Source organism: Falco punctatus (assembly GCF_963210335.1).
Source record: "Falco punctatus genome assembly, chromosome: 2".
Taxonomy (NCBI): domain Eukaryota; kingdom Metazoa; phylum Chordata; class Aves; order Falconiformes; family Falconidae; genus Falco; species Falco punctatus.
In genome coordinates this window covers 16,623,224-16,636,440 of record NC_137581.1, presented here as the reverse complement: position 1 = coordinate 16,636,440, position 13,217 = coordinate 16,623,224, and positions in this window count along the sequence as shown.

Here is a 13,217-nt window from a genome sequence, read left to right as displayed (position 1 = left end):
TGCAGGCTTGGGGTCTTTAGGCCCCAGACAGTTCGTTAACATGCTAAATTAGGAAATTACAAAAAAAGACAACCCCCCAACACACACTCCTCCAGCATGAAGCTTCCTCCACTGAAATTTTAAATGGACCCTGACAGGTTGGCTTTTCCTCTGGAAGAGGCATTTGCTCCCGCCTGCTCATGGCCAGACAGCTCACACATTTATTTCAGAAGGACAGTTTTGGTAGGCAACTGATAATTTAAGGCTGCCAGCTTCTCTGGCTGGGTCCCAGATTAGGATCCTGACTGGGGCACCTCAGTCCAGCCAGTAAATCTCAGCAGTAAGCAGACTGTGATATTAGTATCACTCATTATTTTCCTCTGTTATACCTTCTATATGAGAAAATTTTTCTTTATATTCTACTTAAAGCTCTTTTTTCCCCCCTCTCTTTGTCATCTGTTTTGCCTTTTCTCTATTTTTTCTTTCATTTTAAATATAAACATCCCCTTTTGTGCAATGCAACGTGGCTTCATTTGAACCACTTGATAAGTGGTATAAAATTTATACTTACATAGTGTTTTCAACCATCAACTACGGTAGGATTATGGATTAATGAATCTCTACAACTTGCCTGTGAGGTAAGTCTAGCAAACGTTATTACTGCATTATTATTTTTTTTTTTCCTTACAGAAGAGGGCAATAGGCAAACTGAGGGCAAAGACAACCCTTCATATCAGCTTATTTAGCTTGTATTATTTTTCTTCATTATTAATGCTCTTCTGCCTTTTCTTTTCCGTTAACCTTATTTGACTCTCTACCTCTGCTGCAATTCTATTTATTTTCTGGTTGTCACACACAGAGGTGACTGTTAGAGGTTTATTTTGAACAATTTAATGAGCATCTGACTGACTCTGTGGTTGCAAATTACCTGTTATTACCCATAACTGTTAAAATATCTTTACTTGGATAGAATTACTCTTTCAGAAATTGCTGTTACACTCTTATTTGTATCAAGGCACTTTTTCTTCTTTTATTTCCATTTAAAATACTGTTTCTTTTATCCTTTTCAACTTTTATGTCACCTCTTGAGCTGCAAAGCTTTTATAAATTGAGTTTGAAGTATCTCCTTAGAACTCTGGTATTAGTCATATAGCAGAGTCATCTCTGCTTTTTCTCTCTTTTAAGAGAACAAAGCAATATCTCTCTGCAGTGGTGCATGATATACACTTCCTAGGACAAGTAAAACCATAGTACAGCACCATGGACCTTTAATGTCCTGTTTGGGGGTTTTATTTCAGATGAGCCAAGAAAAGGATGTAACGGGGTTTTCCACAATCGCTTTGGTAGAGGCAGCCAAAGGCACATGTAACTCATTAGGAGCATTACACCGCAAAGCTTATTCTTCACGTGCTTGTGCGGGTAAGGGAGTCAAGTCATACTTGTTCCTTATTTGCCAGAAATAACAGAGAGAAACTCTACTGTTGATTATTTTTAAAAAAGCAACTGATAACATGATAACTAAAGTTTTATTCTTATTTCAATAATCAACAGTCTAAAGTACATGTGGATCATGTTGGTCTGAAATGATATAATTTTGTGTATGAACCGCATTGTTTTGTTATTTATATCCTTTATTACACTAATGCCAGTTCCAATGACCAAGAAAAAGTCTAATCCAAGGTTAGTCTGGAGTATAAGGAAAGATAGACAAAGAATGAGCAGAAAAACTGAAACAAAAAGCAGTGAAGTGACTCATAACACACAGGTCAATGAGAGCCTCTGATTTCAGCAGAAATACTCATATTATATCACAGCCTGGCAATTTATTGTTACAGCTGAGGCTGTCAAGGCTACGCAGTCAAAAGCTGTATTTGAGCTGATCTTCAAACTAGCTGATTTTCCTGCACACTGTGTTTTGGAATCATGATTATTCGCCCCTAGTCCTTACTGTATTTGGGGTTTCAGCTTAAACCACATCTAATTTTCATTTGACATGTTTAATCTTTATTCACAATTTCTGTGTATAATTACAGCATTTTTGTGATCAGGTTCCTTTATGTTATTGATAGAACATCTCAGATTTGACTCTACTACCATCTTTTTGTCTGGGAATGCTCATTGAAATGTGCATTCTCAATTTTGTAACTAATATTTTTTGAACATTTTTACCTAGGTTTTTCATTTGGGAAGGAGGACTTCTGTTTTAATTTTCTTCTCTAATTTGAATGGTTATACAGGACTGGCATGTCTGTCTTTGAGTTCTCATCCCTATGTTGCCTTTACATGCAAGTAGTTGGAAAGCACTAATAAACTAAGAACCATTTAAAAAAAATAAGAGGAGGAGAAGGATGTAATCTGGTATTTCCCACGGTCTCTTGCCCACATTTGAAACCCAGGAGTGAAGTTTTACACAAAGTTTTCAATATATTAGTTTCTGTGAACAAAATACTTGAAAGGCACATCACATCTTATGGCCAAATGCTTTTAGTGTGTGTGTGTTTGTGAGTGTATCCATGTATCCATGTGCATTAATGTTCTGTTATTTGCCTTCTTAAACTTCTTGTTTATGGTTCTGTGTAAGGAATTTAAACAGGAAAACAAATCAAAAAGCTCCCAGGGCACTTTCTACAAATGCACACACTATTGAGACAGGATTTCTTGTAGGCGTTGAAAGAATAATTTCTACAGAAATCTGTGCTCAAACACTGGGAGTTTTCTCTAGAATGTCCTGTGTGTTCATTAGAGGTTTTTCTTGAATGTCAGCTGGTCCCAGAAGCAGCTGCATTTGTGGCCAGTGAGTATATTTAACTGCTTCCTTCAGGGGCTCCCAGCTGTGGTCCCTCACTGCAGCTTGCCATGTGTTCCCAAGTCCTCTCACTATTAATGCAGCTACACCAATTTCTCCTCCATCCTCTGTCCTGCCAAGATCAGTGCTTCATAACATCCACCATATATTCTTTTGTTAGCAATGTCTTTTATAAATTTTATGAAAACATGAGTTGCAAATTGTTCAAATGCTGCACTGAGGGGCACAGAAGTGCCTTTAAGACAATCTGCAGCTTTTACTGAGGCAAAACACCATCTGGAATAAATGATATACTCGCCTGCATAAGCCCACTCTACTTGCTTCTATCTCCTTGTAAAACTTCAGTATCTCTATCACAGACATTTTTATTCCACCTACTATCTGTGGGATTATCTCGCTTCACTTTAACTGCCTAGCAAGTTAGGCATCTGGTCTGAGCTGGCAGGCTGAGCTCCCCACACATTCAGTGGAGGGTGAGAGGTCCTCTGGCTGGGGATGAGATGGAGAGGAGTAAGTTTCTCTCTTCATCATAGAAGCAGCCTGAGCATCTCATTCAGAGGCTGTGCCTGCAGTAAAGGATCTCATACAGTAATGTTTTCCAAAGCATTTTTTCAGTTAAGAACCACTGATTTTCATTCCATGTATAAGTGAATGTAAAAATTACATTTACGTTTTAAAGAAAATAGTGTCAGAAAAATCTCCACTCATTATTATATGCTGCCATTTTTCATGTTTTCATAACCACCATGGAGCAGCAGTTTGCTTGTCTAGGGGAAGAAATAACAGGAGAAAAATGTTTTAAAAACTCCTTTAAAAGGTCCCTGGGTCCTTTCATGGCTCTGCAGACCATTTCTGTTTGGACATCACAGGACAAGTGGAGGGATGTGGCACATTCCTTGCTCAGCACACGCGTGGTTGTTCTGCTGTTACCAAAGGCAGAATTTCCACATGCCAGCCTTTGCCTTAAATCTTATTCATTCCTTCCCTGCAGAGGCAAAATATCCCGTTATAAAACACAAGTGATAGTTTTCTCTGGCATCTGCTAGATGTGGTTTCCAGGTGCGGGCAGACCACACCGACTTCACTGCAGCATCAGGCAGGGGCAGGAGGCACTCAGTAAGACTGTGAGGGCTATCAGTTACGTGAATCTCACCAGATTATATTCCCCAGTGTGAAAATGTGAGATATTCCTACCAAGGGCTAAAGAAAGAGCTAATTAGGAAGTATTACCTTTTCAATATTCAAATTTCACTGAATACTAGTCTATATGTTAAAAGATCAAAGGGTTACATTTATTTTCTCTTTATGTTAACTTTATTATGCTTATTAACTACATACGTGTTGCTATTTTATTTTTGTCCTATTATATTTCTTCAACTTTCCTCTCTCTTTGTGAGAAATATGTTTTGTTTCCCATCCTCTTCTATCTGGGTGATTATTTGGAAAAAATACCAGCTTACATCAGTCTTCGTTGAGTGCACTTCATTCTTCTCCTGGTCAGTAAGCAATGAGAAATTATTCCTGGTTATACATTAGAGAGGAGATGCATTTACAGTATAATTCAGGGAGCAGCATTCATGCAAACAAGGAAAGTTTCTTTTCAGTGGCATCCTTATCCTGAAGGTGGTGAGAAAGTGACTCCACAAATTACGTCTCCGGCAGCTTTGTACCCTTGGTCCATCAGAGGAGGGCTGTACCCCATGTACTCCTCTAGCAAAACATTTCTGCCACCGTGATCAGGCTGGCATGAGAGTTGGTGTCTCTAGAGGTGAGAGGGGCTCTGTTGAGGGTCAACCCTGAACTGGCTCCAGCCACCTCCACCAAAACTTGCATCTGCCAGAGTGTAGGACATCCTGCTGGGGTCCAGCAGAGCAGCACCATGATGCCAAAAACAATCTTTGCTCCTGTAAAGCCACTCTCTGTGCAGTCTCCAGCCATGGGGACTTTCCCCTAATTTCAGTAGGAATGATTTCAAGCCTCGGTGCCACAGTGAGATGATGAGAAAAGGAGAATTTATGAACACCCAATCTATGTGCATTGTGCTGAAACCTGTAATTACACTGAAGCATTTAAAGGAATTTGGCAACATAAAAGTCAAACTGTGTAATAAAGGTGCATTAAAGATCTTTGGGTATTCATACACAGCCATCATCAGGGCTTAACAAATTTTATTGAAGTCAACAACAAAAATCCAGAATGTGATGACTTCATTCACATGCATGAAAACATACTAAAACATTAAAAAAAAAATTAAAAAAAAATAGATTTTCTGTCCTGTATCTTTTGGCTGGTCTGCTCATGAGCTAGAAGACATGAAAAAGATGGTCGTATCTTCAGAAAATGTATCCAATGAGGGAAAGAAAGAAAGAATGGCATGCTAGCTTTCTCAAAATAAATCTTCTCATTACATTTTTTTAGCTCAGGTTTTGCAGATCCAAAACATTTTGACTCTCCTAACAACTAGGAACAGAAACAAACCCAGGAAAAGTGATCAAGTCAAAATATATGTGTCAGTAAACCAACTTTGTTTCTTTTGTACTACTTAGCTAGATCCAAAAATCTGAAAAAGGACTTTTTTCAAGAATCAAAATCAGAAATTTAAGAAAGTGTTTCTCTGTGTTACTGCTGCTGCCAAATAATTTGCTTTCCAAGTAAGATGTTTTTGGAAGTTTTCAGTCTGAGTAGAAGCTGCAACCACAGCCAATACAAGGCTGAGAGTTAAAAAAATAATCATTGTCCAACAACTATTGATAAGGATTTCATAATTAAACACAAATTAATTTGTATATAACATATTTTAATGGTTTTAGTCTTTAAATAAATATCTAGCAACTATGGGCTATTTAGAATAGGGACTATTCATTAATTTATGTTACCCATTTATATTTCATTAATTTCAGCAGAGCTCTAATTTCTTGCTTTAAAATAGAAAATACATTTCAGCATTTAAATATTAACAATTTTCTTTAAATATTAGTGTTCCTCCTGTGATTCTTACACTATTTTTAAAGCCTATTTTAAATAAATACATAAGTAGTCTCCATCTAGCCTTAAGACCAGTTTAAAGTTTTGACAGAAATCATAATGATTTAATATTTATGCTATATATTTAATTTTAATGCCTAAAATTCCTTTTGTGATTGTTAAACGAGTTCATTAGCTGGATTAGCGTGGGATATTTGAATTTAAAATATCAAAAATTCATGTTAAATATGCGGTGGCAGGCTGTACATTTAAACACAAAGATAAAGAAGATAAAAATTTCAGATAGTTACTTGAAACACCAGTATCTCAGTCAAGCTGCCTTCTGTGCATATACATCTTTCTGGGCTAAAATACATGCACTTACAAATGCCTAAATTCAAAAAGAACTTTGCATCACTCCAGAAACATAAAGATTATCAAGGACCACTTGTCCTATAAGCAAGGATAAATCTCTGCTGTTAATGAACTAGGATTTGCATGTAGTGACAAATCATAGGATAGCACATAAGACATTGAGCTGCTGTGCTCATAAGGGTTGTAACCAGCATTAATTATTAGGTTGACCTACTAGACATGCTCTCTCTGCTCCGAGTGCTGTGTATTACACCAACTCAGAATGCTTCTGAAGCATATTTCAAAGAGCCATTGCTGAAGCCAGTGATAATTCTGGACTGAAAAAATACAAGAACAATCATAAATTTTCAGTAGCTACCAATCATTTCTAAGTGCTGTTTTTCCAACTTTTCCCAGTGTTTCCCTTTCACCATTGAAACTTTATATACCTATTTTTTCTTTTAAAATTGGTATTGCCTAACTACCAGCTTTTAATATATGGAATCACCCAAGCTCCAAGCATTATTATAATATTGAATATTTTTAGCAAATCTTAGAAGAAGCAAAAAGATACATGCTTATAACTAGGTTAATAGAGTTCAAGTTTGGTTATATTTCCACAATTGTATTTCAAATGAAGTCCCAAAGTAATAAGAATAAAAAGAAGAAATTCTACTAAAGCTAATTGTATAAAATTAATAAGGGTCTGGATTTATCAGTGTTAACCTCAATGTATTTGATAGATTCCCTGATCAACCTGAGCTAAGGCTCACAAGTGTCTGGAAGAACATGTTATGAAAATAGTTGTCTCTGTTATAAACCACAAAGCTTGTTCATGCATAGCAGGAAAAAAAAAAGAAAAAAAAAAGAAAAAAAAAAAAAAAAAAAAAAAAAGAATGCTGAGGTTCAATTAGAAGCACAGCGTACCTCCACAGAGACACTACAAACTGCAGAAGGAGGCTGCAAGTGCTGCCTGGTTAAAAGCCAATTACTTTCTATGGTCTCTTTGCAGTAGTGATATTCCTTTCAGAGTTAAATTAATAAATGCTCTGGAGCTGCTGCATGGAAAAAATATATGTACTACCGACTTGATACACTGTAAGGACTCTTAACAATTTCTGGCCACAAATGACAGTGTGCATGAAAGGTCTTCTGGAAGCTGCAGCCTCAGAGGTGACCCTTTTCAACCCTGCTCTTCTTATGAAGACACAGTGATTTGGAGTGAGAGCAGAGCAGCTGTGGATTGTGTGCTACATTCCTGGCAGGAGCTGGCATGCTAAACAGAGAAATGCACTGTTTAGACTTAGACAGGTAAAAAAAAAAAAAAAAGTTGCTATATTTATCTGTACCTTCTGCCTTTCTTGTTCCTCAAGCAAATAAAGACATAATCTCAAAACATTTATGAAAACCTGTACACTGTAAGATTCCTGCCAGTGTAGCTTAGATATTTAAAGCGTGTACAGGCAAAATCTTTACAGAAATAATTTATAAAGAGATAATAGGTTGGAATATTTTTGCCTGGTTTCTAAGGAAATGAAGCTTTTACAGTTTCTCTTCCTATCAGTTCTCCCACAGCTCTCATAACTTCTAAAGCTGTCAGCCAGCTTCAACCACGTTCAGTAGGTACAGATGCCTCGCATTTAAGAACATAAGAAATACCCTCCCTGCTCCCAGCAGTGGCACATGTACCCACTGGGATACTGCCTTGGTCAGTGGCAGTGGGAGAGGCAGTTTAGGGAGAGCTCATGAATCCCTTCTCCCCAAATCCACTACCGCAGGAACATTAGAGGGCTCATCCCCGCCTGTACCTTTTAGCAATTACTATATAATTTCTTACACATTTTGGTAGAACATGCAGGAGGGCAAGAGATAGACACCCATATTAGTGCCCCCTCTAACATGCTTCTGTGCAGTTAAATTTGATTATACCTTCCTGGCAGCAGTCAGCTAATCAATATATGTGTACTGGTCGCCAGCTGGCACGTGTGTGCTTTGTGACGAGTCAAAGCAATGCCTCTGTCAAACTGGCAAAGCGGTGGAAGAGCTGATGGAAGGATTGATGGTGGACAAAAGCCATAGGAAAGTACTACCACTCTGGGGGAATTTGCCATGTTTATTTGAGCTTCCTATGTTACTCTTCTAACACACATATTTGGCTAATGTTCAGAGTTTGAGGTATTTTTTCTGCATTAAGAGAAACTAATGATAAATCTTGGAAAATTTTTGATGCAATTTTGGTTATTTGTCTACTTAAGCTGACTGTTTCTCTGGATACACTGAGGAAGCAGCCTCCCTTCTCACAGTCCTAAACCTTTTCTTCCAGACATAGGAGAAAGAAGCACTCTTTAATTCTTGCCATGAGAATTTATTGCTCCATTTTCTATTTGTTATTTGAATTTTCAGCTGTGTCTGTCATACACATGCAGTTGCAACCTATGCCTATACTGGTCAACTCCTAAACAACTTTGCATATTGTTGAGCAAATTCAATAGTTGAACTGTCTTCACTACTTCAGTTACTTCTCATGAGAGAAAAACTGCTTCCTTCAAACCCTGGTTTGTGTAGAAAACCAAGCCTGCTTGTAGATGCCTACTTTCTCCAGAACAACATCAATCAAAGATTGAGCTGACTTTCTTTACTTTCTAACAAAGCTGAGCAGAACATCCAGAATAATTGCAAAAAATACCTTTTTAACTAGGTAAGGGTGGACCCTTCAGAAGCCAATCCATTTTGCAGTAGGAAATCCCCTCCCCTCCAATTAAAAACAAAAGACAACAAAGCCAGAGCACAGCGAAATATCTGTTTTGAAAAATGTCTTCTAACCCATTTGTCTGAACACTTACTTTCACCAAGCACCAAGAAAATGAAACCAAAGAAAGATTAAAAGCAGCAGGTATGTATAACTTAGCTGTGAGTTGACTCAAGGGATAAGGTAGATGAGAACAGTCTGGAAACTTGGACAACAGAGGAAATCTTGGTGTGAAGAAGGAAGGTAGAAATCTAAGGAAGACAAATTGTGTTGTTAGAATGCCCTTTTGGGATTTATCTTACAAACTGTCTCTTTGTGGAGTAGAAGAAGAAACCTTGAGGCTTCAGACACGTAAGTGAAATGGCAGAAAATATGGAAACCCAGACATGAGATAACACTCCAACAAAGATAAAGAGATGCTATGGGTGTACATGTTTCAACTTCTCTTATCAGTGATTTTCCAGGTCTTTTTTTCCATATGTATTGGCATTCTTTTAAAGAGATAACTTAGAAAAATCTTGTACTCACACAGTAAGAGGGAAGACATCATGAAAATTGCAAAAGGACATCCACCTTCAGTTAAATGCATCTTTCTGTTGATTAAGAGGAAGAGGGAGTTGTGATTTGGATTGCAAAAATCAGTCATCAGCCAAAGTGACCCATGTCATCTGCCATGACAGCTGATGAGGGTGGACATGATAGCTGATGCACATGGACAGACGTGCTATCTTTGAATGTAAATAAAGCCTGTTTCACAGATGTGCATCCATGCCTGATCTCACTTCCCAGCTGCCCTGTGCAACCTCTCTGCATAGTCAGATGCTGCATTGCCTTATCACTTTTCCTTTCGTAACCCCTGCCAGACAACAGAGGTCCAGGAAGAGGGGATGGAAGGAGCTACACCGTCCACAGATTCACCACAGTTCATGCTGACACCTGTGATAACTCAGACCTCAGACAGAAATAGCTCAAATCTTTCAGCAAGGAGCAGTGCTTCTGCTTTTTTTCTAACAGTTTAAAAATACTGGTTGCATACATGTGACTGTAGGCAGGCAAGAATAGTGTTCTCAGCAAGTTATTAATTAAACACCAATTATTTATGTAAATATGAAGGTACGGGATTTGTGAATTGTTTTACCTGCCGTTTAAAAATGTCACCTAAAATTTGGTACTTGAATTCCCTCCCCAAGGATATGGCTGAGTCCCCCGGTGTTTTTGATGAACACAGCATAATTGATTAGGAGAACATTTTCCTGTTTCCTGTCAAGTACCCTTTTTTTTCCTCAAATGCAATGCACCAATTACCAGGTCAAGGCAAGAATCACATTGACTGGATCTATTATTCTATATTACATTAAGCCAGTACAGTAATTTTTATCTACAACGACCCTCAAAGCTGCTCAGAGGCATGCACTGGCCAGGTGGGAGTGATGTAACCGTTCTGTGGCACTCCTCACCGTTACTGTGGGAACTGGTACTGTGTACTGGGTGGACAAAGACCCCTTTTTTTTTCTAGGTGCAGTTTGGGTGGGTGGTTATGAACTTTGAGGTCCAAAATGACATGAGAATCATTGATTTAAGTGATTACCTCCCTATCGATAGCAAATATGAGAGGTGATTTTCGGAGGCATTGAAAGTGCCATTCCCTTGCTCTTATTGCCATTATTTATTTTTTTGCACCACCACAGCACCAAAGAGTCTTGGCCTGAGGTGGTCAACAGATTTAAGAGATTAAGAACTGCCTGTGGGTTATTTACTGGGCAGAGGAAATCTCTTTCCACCTGGACGAAAGCAGATCTTTCCCCAAAACCACTAGCATCAGGACTGAGTCCTAGCCTCAGACTTAAAAAGAGATCCCTGAGCGTCTGCGAAAATTATCATTTGTAAGTAAAATGACAGGCTGTCTGTTTATTATAGGTTTTTTACGAGGTCTGTGGAAAGTTCTGCTTGTACCACAGTGGAAATGTATATGAAAAAATGCTGCTGTATTTTGGCATGTTAAAGGCAGTTAGATATGCAGATACTTGGGTACTTATGCATAATTTGTAAATAAATGTCTTCCACACAGTAAGTAAGCATATAAGCAAAGTGCCACTGAAAAAATACACACTGCATTAATGTAATCTCTGATGAAATAACATTTTTCCATCTGTCACAAAATTTGAATGGGAACTCTGTGGAAGGTTTATTTTAATGTATGATTTAGCACAAGGCTTTTTATGTTGTAAACAGTTAGTAAAAACAGTCTTTCAATGAATTTTTATTGACCATTTATTTCAACGTGTAAGCTTTAATAATATCTGTTTCCTCTTTCAGAAAGACTGAGGCAGCATTTGCTCTAGTTGGCATGACACCAAACAAGCCTCCTCTGTGCTCTTCCATGGCAGATATGGTCTTGGCAGAGGTTCAGTCATCATGACTTCCCTTGAGAGAGCATGAAGGAATACGGGGGGCAAAGAGCCTCCTGTCTTTGGTCATTCTGGGTGGGAGCTGTAACGGGAAGGCAGGCTGTCACTGTATGCAACGTCTCCGATTCCCACTCATCACTGTGCTGGAGTGGACGTCCCCCTCCGGCCTCTGTAGCAGTATCTTAATGTGTTAAAACAAGAATCATTGTGCTTTGAGAGGCCGCCATGAGCTGTCTTAATAAGACACCAAGTCCTTCCTTGGTTGTGTTCAAACACTTTTTCCAGGAGTTTTGGCATATTTCTGCTGGTTTTGCCTTACAGGAAAGCACTAAGATCTACTGCTGCACTACAGGCTTAGTGCATCCTTCACCCAAGTTACACCAGGAATGGGCTTAACCTCTTACCTTTTAGGTGAGGATGACGAAAACAGATTCATTGCCAAGAATATTTTGGTATTTGTGGTTAGACTATGACCTGGCCAGTGACAGTATGGCCAACAGCCCAAATCCTAGAACTTCAAAATCTGAAAGAAAACCTAAAGATGAACAATAAATAGAGAGAAAACACAACACTGCAGCAGTGTCACCAGGGTTCAGTTTTACCAGGAGTAAAACTCTCTTTGGCTCATTGGGTTAGAAATTCTGCTACATGCGCAGACTGTGTAACGAACAGGCTGATGGCCTGGCTGCTAATTCAATCTGTACAGAGGCAAAGAAAGTTAAAATCTAGGATTAAAGGGTATATTTAATGACATAGAGTTGCACTTGAACCTCTTCTGGAATTTAAGTTGGAGAATTGCAGTGAGTTCCAGATTGAGATGATGAGAAACGCCGCCCCCCCCCCCCCCCCCCCCCCCCCCGTGCATTATGTTTTTTTCTCTCTCTTTTATATATCTTAAATATTTAAGCAGTGACCTTTTTCTGTAATTAAATGTAGTACTTCTTTGCTAATGTCCATTGAATTTGCTCTTTAAGTTTACATAGTAAGTTTCTGACTCTATCAGGGAGGCTACAAATTCAGTATATTCCGTTTTTTGAATGCCTTTACACTCCTAGTAAAAAGTAAATTTCTTGAGAAATCTGGAAGGTCTAAAAATAACACTAGATTATATAAAGATATTTTAAGAACTTAAAGAAAGATGTCTATTCTAGACACTGGAAAAACTTTGTGAAGAAACATGTAGATTCATATGACGGACCTGCTGAAGGATAAAAATCGTTGACTCAGCCCACCGGTGAGTTCTGAACTGAAGGATACAGAGTGAAGAGCTGAAAGGGAAGAAAGCCAATTCTCAGCTAGGGAGAAAGCTTTTTCAGTAGTATGAACAGATCTAATAATGCCAATGGAAGATAAACGTGTGGAACTGCTGCAGAAGCAGTTTTAGTCTAATTACAGACAGAAACAGATACCAGAAAATCTAACAGGTGAGATCTTTAAGGGAAAGTTCCATTTTCTTTGCTTGTGTTTGCTGAAGGTCTTCTTGTTACTGCAAAATCATCATTTTTCTTCCTGCTTCTGGGTGGTATGCATTGAAAATTGTTCCTGGGTTGTAACTGTACTCCAAACCTTTGTTCCACACTCTTCTCTAGGCACTTAGCATTGGCTATTTTCAGAGCCAGGCTTTTAGACTAGACCTCAAGTCTGACATCTTTCAGCTGTTCCTACATACTTTTATTTCATTCCAGCATCACATTTTATTGAGGCCCTATCCAGGAGACATATTGAGGAAAGAGAATCAGACTGAACTCGATATGGTCTGCAGTGTGCATTGCAGACCCAGTCCTGCACTGGGCTGTGCCATGGCCTCTCCCTGCTGTGTACCCCACAGGACCTCTTGCAAGGAAGCGAAGATGCTGGGCAAGACCTCGTGAATAGCCAGTCCCATCCTGGTCTGCTCTTGGGACACAGCCATAGCACAAAGCCAGAACTGGGAGCTGAAAATCACTCCTGGGTTTCA